Consider the following 12,205-nt stretch of genomic DNA (forward strand, 5'->3'; position numbering starts at 1 on the left):
TGTCATTAACCTGTCACGCATCATTGACTAATAATTTTAATTCAACAACAACCTTTTGCATCAGTTGGCTGAACTTGGCTCAGTTTTACAGGTTGGTCTTCACAAATAACATTTTCAGGAGTGAAAATGCAATGGACACATGAACATCCTGCATAGAAACCTTTGACACATTTTGAGGTCAGCTGCATCACCTGCACTGTGTTAGCAGTTCAATACAAGAGAAACAAGCTCTCTTACAGACAACTGTCTGATTGTAATGCATACTGGTTGTACAAACAGGGAATCTGGGCACGTTTAGACAGCAAATTTGTTGAGCATATACAGTAATAGGCCAACAAACTATAAGAATAAACAGAGGAGAGAACAAAACTTCTGTTTTAAAATTCCTCCCTCGCAGCTTGATGTCAGAGGTAAGTCTGCTCATTTTGTGTCTGCTGATATTTTTTCTTTTCATACTTAATGAGGTTTACATGCTATTTCTTATGCTCTTCTACCAGTCTGTCATTGCCACAGAATAAATCCCCCATTAAAACAATACAACCGAAAAGAAGGAAAAAAGCAGACGACAACAAAATAGCAACCAACAAACAGCTCCTTATGTGCTTCTCTGCATGACATTGGTTAGAGTTCAACCCCAAGGCATTCATAAAAAACAGTTCTAGTAAATTCCTCTTGAATTTCCCAAGCAATCAGCCTTTGTTAAAAGATACTGGAAGATGTGTTCTGAGAAAAATACTAACATATGTCAAATTGCACAACTTTACAAAGAAGATCAGTCATGTAAATTAAAGTGGAATACAGATCTTGCAGGGGTCGCCAGGTGAAAAAGACGTATTAAAAATGTATACTTGAGTATGTTCTTAGTACAATACAAATATACTATAATGCATTAGTTTTTAACCCATTTAAGCATGCAATCAACTAAACTCTAAAGGCTCATGTTATTTACTAACAATTTATCGTACAAGAAGACAAACCTACAAAGAGGTTTTGACAACTTTGAATTGAAACCGGAGATTATGTAATTTGGTGATATTTAATTCATGAGCCATTTCTAGATGTTTACTCAGAAATATACCTGGCAACTTTAGTGACCACTGAGCAAAAAAAAAAAAATCCTCATCTGAATCTTTGCATCAGTCTCTATGGGAGTTTTTAAATGTGATATGTGCCCATCGGTCACTAAAATTACCATAATGAAATCATTTTTACATGAAACATACACTTCTCTGGGCATGTGGGCATTAATGCTGTTTTTCTAAAAACTCCACAGCACAGTTGTGTATTTTAAACTCACCAATATGAAGCAGAATGTCACACTGTGATACATGTGCTGCTCTTCTGAAGCTGAATCTAATATCTGCAACTCTGCTCTTCTGAATATTTCTGAAGCGTAGGCTTCAAACACTATTTATTAAATTTCCTGCCTGTCCCAGGCCACTTGAAACCCCACTAGTTGAGATCTAATGAGAGCAATGCTTTCTAAAAACAAGATTCGTTCTGCGCTTTGTTCTTTAAAGAAATAAACATATTGTTGTGAAGAGCTTCACTTCATCACTTCAATATTCATATTCAGACATTCCAGGCTGATCCCCACTGGAATGTGAAAATGAGAAACAAAACTGAACCTGGCATGATATGAAACCAAATGAGTTTGAGATTGACATTTTGTTGCTGTTTAAAGGGATATTTCACCGCTGGAAAGATGAATGTGTATTTAAATTGGGTCATTTATGTAGAAATGTGAAATTATTTTAGAAGTTGGTGTCTTCTAGACTGAGAAATGTATTTTAGGCTGATGTGGATGAAAGACAACAACTCTTAGAATGCACTTGCTTCGCTGCCCTACGAGGCCACTCCCAAGCCACGCCTACCGGTTACAGAGGGCAGTATCGGAAGAAATGATACAACGCTACTAGTTGACTCGAAACTGCACTCAAACTGCACAAAAAAAAATATATATTTTAGCTCTTTGTTCAATTTCATTAATTAAAATGAGCATATACGACACAACCCTTCATAGAAATGATTCCAGCTTAATGTCATTAAATGTAATCAATGTAATTTTTAAAAAATTGATTTTTATTAATTGAGTCAACATGAATATTTTTCGTTCGTCTTAACCGGATGTCACTCAAAAAATGAATCTTGTTAAAATACTTAATTAAAATAAGCAAAAGTAACACGATTGTTTAATATTGTCACAACTTAATTTAATTGTGTTCAATCAACCTAATTCATTTGTGTGAGAACTACATGAATCATTGTTGTTGACATCTAACTGGGCAGTGGATCTGTAGTTCCCAGCATGCTTTGCAAGGGACTGCATTAAGAGGGTCAATTTAGGGAAAAAGTGTTATTTTATGTGTTTTTCAGTAAATGGAAAGATGTTGTTAGTTAATGTTAGTGTTTAATGTTCAGTTATGTTAGAAACTTAGAGGACTTTCTGTAATGTTTTTGAATTTTGTGGTTACCATTATGCAGAAGAGTGGCGACTGTGTTTAGGCTGTGGGCTCAGTATTACACTATATATGCATTAAACCTCGTGTTCAGGCTGCGGGCACTCAGTATACACTATATGTAAACCTCATTTGCAGACCTGCACAAGAAATATTATATTACTATGTAAAAACTGGTTTTAATTCAATTTAACACTAATTGTGTCCATCATTAGAAGTGACCGTAGAGTGAAATTAACTGAAATTATAATGTTGGTGATTTAAGGCAGGACAAAAACTAAATGTAGTTTATACCTGACAAGACTTTATCTAGCAGGAATGACTAAATTCATTTAAATTCATACAAAATGATTACAACAAATTATTTCAAACTAATTCGATGTTATTGGAAAAATGTAATTCAATTTTGTGGAAAACCTTTCCTTAATTTAATTAAGTTCGTTCAACAGATTTTTTTGTTTTTTTGTTTTCAGTTCAATTTTTTTGAGTGTGAAAAGATGCCGTTTTATCGTGAGATCCCACCCCCTATGGGCGGGTTCAGAGATCAGTGAGTGGAAAGCAAGTCTGTATTGAATTATAAAGGATTTTGAAAGTTATTTTAATTTTACATACCAATTTTAAAGGTATGATGTACAAAACAGCTGATGGACAAGAATTGTAAAGTTAATTATACTCAACGTTCACAGTTTGCTATATGTGACAAACATATAGTTTAGTTTTATATTATGAATGAATTATGTATTGAATTCAGATGTTGGTATTTAGTTTTAGTTTTTTTTTCACAAAGTCATTTTTTGCTTTGTTTAGGCTTCTGTGTCTCTGACTTGAATGCGTGACATGCTGTAATAATAAATGCCTTAGAGGCACAAGTTTCCCATGGTGCACTTGAAGGCAGCATCTTTCAGAAAGTTCCCACAAATTTCACTTGACGATATTCATGTTCCACACGTGTGGAGACGCATGTTCTGAGCTCTTTACCATATGTGGTAACAGGTGATTTGCATACGTAACCTCAAGATTGTTTGGTTTCCAAGACCTAGCGTTCTGGACCAGTGGCTTTAAAAGTTTATTTAGATTTTTTCATAATTTTTGAAGTTTTCAAGCAAAATTGTGGTTAGAGAGTTGCAAAAACATTATAATTTGTTTGTTAACACTTTATTTCAATTGTCCTTTATTCTACTAACTAGGCCTATAATAACTTAGCAACTGTCATCAGTTAGAGTATTAGTAGACTGTCTGCTTAATATCTGCTACACTTTATTTTGATGGTCTCCCAAAAGACATTTTACTGACTATAAGTAACTTTGCGACTATATGTAAACTTATTCTACTAACCCAAACCCTGACCTAAATATCTACAACAGTCAGTCTACTAATACATACTATAATGAGAGTAAGTTGACATGTAGTTGCAAATACAATGTTTAAAGTGGACCATTAAAATAAAGTGTAACCTTTGGGTAACTATAGCTTATATTTAAGAAGCTTAGAATTTTTGACAAAATGAATAGCATATGAATATGAATGCAGTTTCTATAACATTTCCATTGCGCTTACTATAGTTTCAGGCAGCCTTCCAGCTATGAGGTAAAGTCCTTTTTGGACTTGAGGTCAAGGCCTTCCTGAATTATGGAATGTACTGCATTGCTCCCTCAGGACTGTGTCAATCAAATAACTGGGGACCTGAGACTACCCCTTGCCGAACGAGTCTATATTTTGTCGGAAGCCCCTGTTCCTCTGTCTCTCCATGGGTCAGTTCATGTTTTTATCTACCTTACTCGGGTCCTTCTGTTCAACAGATGCTGAGGTCAATGTATAGAAAAAAGAGAATCCATCCATCCTGAAGTCCCATTTAATTTCATCATCATTACCAGTAAACAAACAAGGGCTCTTAGAATGACTCCCAGCAGTGTCATTTTTTACTGAACATTCAACCTCTAATCTTAGCACAGAAGCACAACTAGTATTTGATTAATGTTTTGTCCTCGATGCATGTCTGGTTTTGACATTATTAAGAAATAGAGACATCAGAGGGAATGAACTTCGCACGGCCAACCATCACAATCAGAGCGATCCCGCTTTCCAAACTTAACTGTTAATCCCATCAAACACAGCACATGGACGTTTATGATGAGTCGGATCCAAAATGAAATATAAAATGATAACTGGGACTTTATTCCTTTTTAGAGTTTTTTTTTTTTTTTTTTACACGGCCATCTGTGAATTCATTCAACGGGACCACCAAGGTTAACAGGAAGTGTGCTCTAAGGGCACCCTTTACCCTTTTCCACTCAGTGGAGCGGAGTCACCTAACACAATACTATAGAGTCTGTAAACTTTAAGAAAGCTTCTTTTATTGAGTCGGGTAATTGAGAATGGTCTGCAGAGAGAGAAAAAACCCTGACATGTGCATGTCAACATGCGTTTCTGACCTGTTTAACCATTTAACTAAGAGGATAAATTGAATCTATAGACGTCTTTTGAGAGCTGCCATTAGAGGCGAGATTGCATGACTGATTTCCTCATGCCATGGTGCATTATTTTCAACAGTACATCTAAACTATGTGGATGTATGGAGTTGTGGACAGCTGAAGTGTAGTGTTTCTGCACCCACCTGAGTGGGTGGGTAGAGGATATCTAATTTAGCATGGAGAATGTGACTGGTGAAGTACTTTAGTTCATTTGATTAGACTTCTGGAAACATTTCACACATGATCTTGAATTATATCAATCCTCTGGCTGCAATGTTTTTTTATCAACACTTATATGGGAAAGTTTCATAGAAAGCAACATTTTGAGCAAAAAGCTGAGCAAATTTGCGTTTTTGTCAAAGAATAGTCTACGTCTGGATCGGATTCAGAATGATGATAGATGGAGTAGATCGAGTTCATCAACACCCCCAAAGCTTGCACCGTCATATAGCTCATATCGGTCGACATTTCATTCAGTAACATTAGGCAGTCTATACCAGAAAACATGGAAATATAGAAAATTTTACTAAGAAATTTACTATTATTTACTGTAATTGTGATTGCTAATGGTGCACACGTTGTGTTCTGTCATCCGGTTTGTATTTCAATAGTATGAAGGTAAGATCTTACAGATTAGTGCACTGTATAACTATGGCTGCATCTGAAATAGCATACTTCCCTATATATACACTGAAAAAAAACAAGGTTTTTGAATGCATATTTTTAAAGTATATTTCACATATGGAATTAAGTAAACTCTACTTAACTAAGTTAAGTGAAAGAAATAAAGAAAATAAGTAATTTTAACTTGGCTAGTAAAATGTTGAGTAATATCTACTTAGTTGAAGTTTCCTTTGCAACACATTTCACTCAAACAATATAACATTAAATAAAACCACACTTTTAAAGTATATGCTTTACTTATAAACATATAAGTAATCATTACATATTGAGTGAGACACCATATCTAATGATCATAATTCACTGTACGTGAACGCAGAGACCTCAAAACTGGGTAGACAATACACAATGACGGTAACATTTGATGGACCGTTTTTAGTGTTTTTTGTGTTTGTCATTTTGTCACAAAATGGCAAGTTACTAATCCTAACAACAAAAGCAATGATAAAACAGTGTAAATACAGCTGGAAAATCAACCTCATTAATTATTCAAGGCCCAGTGCATGATGGGAACACCAGTATCAGAAAAGTTGAGTTATTTTTATAATGTCGATATTTACTCTTTCATTTCTACACGCTTGAATTTAGTAGGCTACTAATAAAGAATTTACTTAGTTTTTTTTTTTTTGTGTCAGAATTCACAGTAGGCCTACTCATTAAAGATTAGGCAAAAAGTACCCGAATGACACTTGATTCTAAGGTGTGCATACAATGGACACTTTACTGTCCCACTTTACAAGGCCACAGAAGAGGATTTGTGAATATGTCCAGATTAAATTCATACTTCACACATGCTGGTACTTTTTTAATGGTTGTGAAGTAATTACTTATTCAAAATAATTATCCACTCATGAGATGCAATTTCGGACGCAGCCAATGTGTTTTAACGAATCGAACGAAACTCATAAACTTGTCACTTGTTGCCTTGTATTCGTGCAACCGATCAAAGAAAAGTCTGTCTGGAACGAAAAACAAAAACAAAGAAAAAACTGAGGAATTCACAAATGGTGAAAAGAACCAGTAGCGCCATATGGGACACTTCTCCCAGAGAACTGACCTCTGCTATTCGGACGCAGCCAAAGTGTTTTAACGAATCAATTCAGTTAATGACTCAATGATTAACTCAACTTGTCACTTGTTGCCTTGTATTCGTGCAACCGATCAAAGAAAGTCTGTCTGGAACGAAAAACAAAAACAAAAAAACAAAGAAAAAACTGAGCAATTCACAAATGGTGCAGAACCAGTAGCGCCATATGGGACACTTCTCCCAGAGATCTGACCTCTGCTATACTATAAAGAAAGAATGTATTTTTGGGTCCTGCAGTGCAGGTTGAAATAGAATGCTTCAAGTCAAGTGTCCAGATCACATTATATCTGAAGAGGAAAGAACCTCGGTGGCTAATGAGAAACAGGTGAGAGAAGACGAGCTTTGCTCTCTGGGAGGGAGGTGAGTTATTTCTATGCCTATGGGATACTGTTATCAGTTATATGATATTTTAATGGCCTTTTTTGCTAATAAGTTGGTGTTTTGTGTGGTCTCATTATTAATATTGTGTATGATACTTGGTGAAATTCTCCAGGAACACTATATTTACAGATTTTTTACAAAATGGTTTGAACCTGTTTAACTAAAAGGCTAATATTCAGGAGCGTTTAACTGTGAGTGTTTAAAGCAGAGTTTAGACATCTCTTTCAGGGTCTATTCTTTCCAACCAATTAAAGGCACAATATGTAAGATTTTTGGATTAACATATACAAAAACCACTATACAATGTTATATAGTCTACTGTATTTTGTTGACTTGTACTTACATGATCCCAAATGTTTCCAACAATGTTTAAATCCAGAGAAATCAAATCATTGTTACAGTATGCAAGTTCCCACAGAGGCCGCTTATTCAAAAGGATATAAGAAGGAATGACGGCAGTAAAGGGCGAGAGGGGAACAGGACATTATATGTTGCTGTTTTTATTATGCTTATATGCGGCAGTCGGCTGCAGCCACTGCTTTTGTTTTGTTGTTTATGTATATTTTACGATTACCTTCTTCCCTAAACTTAAACTTTGTTACTCATACAGGTCAGTTTGTTTGACAAATTAAATTTGTCTGTTTTACTGTCAGCACTGTTTTACTTGGTCAAAATGATCATACTATCAATATGTTTGAGTGTGTTGAAAGTTATATTATAATGTTACTCTGTGCGTTCGCTCAGTGGCTGGAGGCACATGTTGCAAACTACAGCTGGATTGAAAATAGAATATCATAATAAAAGCTGGCTGACTTGTGTTGCTAAATGTCCTTAAATATTGTATAGTAGAGAAAATGCTGAATTACTGTTACTGCAAAAAAAAAAAAAAAAAAAAAAAATCTGTTTATGCTATCATAGCCACTAGAAAAAAGTGTTGTCTCTTGAGGCAAACATGTTACTTGCAGTAAATCAAGAAACAATACAACTAACCGTGTTAAACATTTTCCTTTCTATTGTTTAGCTGCTCTGAGCTCAGCTCAACTTTCCAATAGGTATGATGCATTTAAGTTATTTTTGGTCTGTCAAAATACTGCTCAGTCATCTATAATGGAACTACATTTGTCAAAGGGTAAATAATATTGTGATATTAATTAAGGTTAACTTACTAATTATATAAAAAAAAAAAATCTGATTATCTTATTATATGGTGTCTACTTTTAAAGTCTTTATTGATATACTTATTGACTGATTGATCGATTTTGTTAATGTTTGCATTTAATGTCTTGCATTTACGTTACCTCTGTATTAATTTTAGGAAGTGAAAGGCTGTCAAAAGCCATGAACCTTATAGAGCAACGAAGCTCTTTTACATTTTTCAGGTTGGGAACATGCTGTCTCGAAGAGTCCTGCAATGGATTTAAAATAAATCAGCCTCACATAGGTCTGATTCAGTGAGATGGCGTGAATGTGAAGAATGCCTTTTGTGCTGAACTTAAAGGTCACCTGCATGCTAGTATGTTTATTGCCATACATATTCCTGCTTTGAGTTACAACAACAATCATCCTTAAGTGTGTTTGTGCGATTAAGGCCATCGGTCAACTTTTGAAGAGCAAATCGTTATTCGTAGGATCACATTTTCTCCCATCGTTAATGCTAACGATGTCTTGGTTCAGTGAGTAAAGAATTGCACAGCAATGTTGGAGCACACCCCATTCGGTTCCTCGTAGCTTCCTGCCATAGCTTTGGAAAGATTTGTTATGTTCCCCGCTTTGGAGACAGGTAGATAGATGAATGGATATGTGTCTCACACGTATAAGTTGGTAGAAGGTTTATTTGCAGAGCTTGAGACCTTATGGCTTTCATTTAAATGTTTTTTTCCCTCTTAGTTCACTTATGGTGGGGTTGACCTTAAACCAGTCTAATAAAACCCAGAAGCATTCCATCTAAATATGTTTAAGTACAGAGATTTTATTTTCGTTGATAGATTTCCTTGCAGCTTGTCTTTGTAGCCTCAAGTCTCTGCACCTCTATAGTAGACTTCAAAACAAATACGCTGTATTAAGTTTAACTTTCAACAGAAGAGAGATGGGTTGTGGAACAAAATGTACTCCTCTGAGTTTGTCTAACGTGTAGTCTGCTTATAAATTGTGTTTATGTTTTTATAGCTACAGGTTATTGCTTAGTAATTGTGATCATCATAAACCTCCAGCATAGCAATCAACATTTTTCCCTCCCCCCACCATTTTTTTTTTATTCTGTGTACACTTAGTCTTTATTGAAATCTATCCCTGTTTCCTTCATGCACAAACTCTTGCTGAGCCTCTGCCTCATAAAAAGCATGATAAAAGCCATAAGTCTGCTTCACGCCACGCCACATTTCTGCTGCATTCTTGTACACACAACACTGGTGGCCAAACACATTAATCACGCAGATCCTCCTCTCAAATAAACAGAGAGAGAGAGGGCCAATGCTGAAAAATGAGTGACAGATGAAAGTCATTTCCTTTGTGGGTATCATCTCAAAAACTGGAACATAATTCAATAATTCAAAAGGGAACTGCATATATCTGAGGACGTGTCAGGGGGGACCTCAAACATGTGTATCGCTCAAAGGATAAATGATTTAGAGCTCTCTGGAACATGTAAATCATGCGGTACCCAGAGCTTGACTTACAAACGTATATATATATCATTCTCACCATAGTTCATTGTAAGTGGTAAATAAATATAAAAAAATATATATTTTTGTATACTCGTCAATTTTGTTTGGTCAGTTATTTTCTTTCTTTTTTAAAAAAATAAGAAATTAAAACTTTAGCAAGGGTGCAATACTTTTATTTAGAAAATATTTAGCCAGTTACATGCAAAAAAAAAAGCTTTTAATTGTGTTAACCGCACATTATTGGTCAGGAAATTAGCAAAATTTAAGCAAATGCACTTAAAAATATTTTTTGGCCAGAATACGGGAAGTTGTGTGTGGAGTGATGAATCACAGTGAAACTCATGGTGATGCTTTAGAGTGGTGTCTTCAAGAATCTGGTGATAATAAATGCATCTCATGGAGGAAGATTGTGTGTGAGGAGCCTTTTTAGCTGCTGGTATGGGGAGCATACCAGCAGCTACTGTGAAAAGTCATATAATAATTTGGAGTACAGAAGAATATTGCAGAATGGCTCGCTTTCCATCAATGAAAAGTTGTTATCTCAGGGAGTGATGATCAGATGTTATTTTTCAACAAGACAATGCTCCAAAAGACAACCAAGTGGCTTGAGAACAAGTCCATCAGGCTCATGTTTTGGCCTGGTCAGAGTCCAGATTTGAACCCTAGTGAATATTGGGACTCACATTAAACTCATTAATGAAACAACTACTCATGAACTCTTTGAAGCCATTAACATTGAGTGGAACACTGACTCTTCTTCCTGTAAAAGCTGTCTGCAAGTTGAGGGAGGCTATTCCGTGCTAAGTTACTTTATCTACAGTATTTGTGCAATTTTTGCTAATTTCTTGACCAGAGATTTGTGATTAAAAAGACCATTATAAGACCACTAAATATTTTGCCACTTCTAACTTGGCTCATTTGTTGTTGCTGTTTAGTTTATTTAAAGTTACAGTAGTTTTCTAAAATTAAAATGTATCATTAACTTATTGTGTCTTTTTAAAACAGATATTATATGATTTTAGAAGACTTAAAATATAGCAAATTCCACAGAAGAAAGTCGGTCGGAGTGATGACGGTGAGTACACAGTGACAGTATTTATTATTTGGATAACTATCTCTTCAAATCTAGTCATCAAAATCAATCAATCAAAAAAGCAAAATATAATATTGCATAAAGGGGTACATAGATTTTGTGTAAGTATCATTATACATGACTAAATACAGACTTAAATTTTACCTTAACTTTTTTCCAGGATTCAAACTATAGTACTGCAGTCTGTAAATCAATCACCCAATAAGCAAAATGGCATGTAATTAAAAACCAGTAACAGTGTTTACTGTGTTTTTCAGGGGTAATTAAAGACATTGACACGGACACAATCACTTACTCAAAGAATCACTGCTGAGTGAGAGGTACTGTAAACTTGCATGACTTTTTTTTTCAGCATGCAGCTGGACATTTCCTGACTACAGAACAATTTCTCCCTGTTCTTATTCCCTACATATTCCAACCACATGTAAAAGTATCAAAATATTTATGGAGACAATCAGGTGTGCCAAATATTTTTTATAGTGTTCAGGCTCTACGTTTAGCCCTTAACAAATTAAACATTGAGTATGTCTGCTGTAGGACTAAAGGGGATATTTTAAGGCATATAATTGTAACTTTTTTCAATGACAACGTCCTTTGAAAGTGTTCCATGAGGAAGCTACTGTCTGAGGAATAATATACGACAACATTATGTAAAAAGCCAGACCCCTGCTTCTCTTTAAAAAACATTACACCTGGCCTGCACTCCAGTTTCAGCCCAAGCATTTCACCTCAGTGTAACACAACACCCTGAGATCAACAGATGCCTGGGAAATTATAGCCAAACAACTTTACTGATGACTTCTGATAATTGCTGTTCCGTTCCACTTAAAATCTTGATTATAGGCTGACAGAAAAATATGTGTGGAGTTTCTCCAAAGAAATTAATTTGTTAAATCAATAATAATCAAAGTCATATGTTTTTGTTAGGGCTGATATGCTGAAGTTTATGCATTTGAGTATACATTTGTGTACATTTTTGTTTTGTACAGTGTACATGCTTAGCGTTTTATAAACGGCACAAAACCAAAAGCTGTAAATAAGATTAGGAATCAATTTCCATTTGTAAAATTATACAGGTTTTGGAATCAAGAGGAAAGAATTTGTGGAAAGAACACATACAAATATTGCTCTATTGCGCCATGTAGTTTGGTGCTGTATTTAAGCTCAGGACTATGTTGAATTTGGCTCTACATGCCTGTCAGAAGCTATATATCACAATTCCTGGAAAATAGATTGATTAGCACTGCTACTGTAAGAAAAGCTCTGAAATAAAAAACGCTCATCAAAATTTACCTGCGAGGGATGGTGGTATGCATGGAGCGCTCTTGTTAAGTTTGTATTTAATGAAATAAGTTCCAGACAATGTTCAA

Source organism: Scardinius erythrophthalmus, assembly GCF_964197995.2.
Source record: "Scardinius erythrophthalmus genome assembly, chromosome: 9".
Classification (NCBI taxonomy): domain Eukaryota; kingdom Metazoa; phylum Chordata; class Actinopteri; order Cypriniformes; family Leuciscidae; genus Scardinius; species Scardinius erythrophthalmus.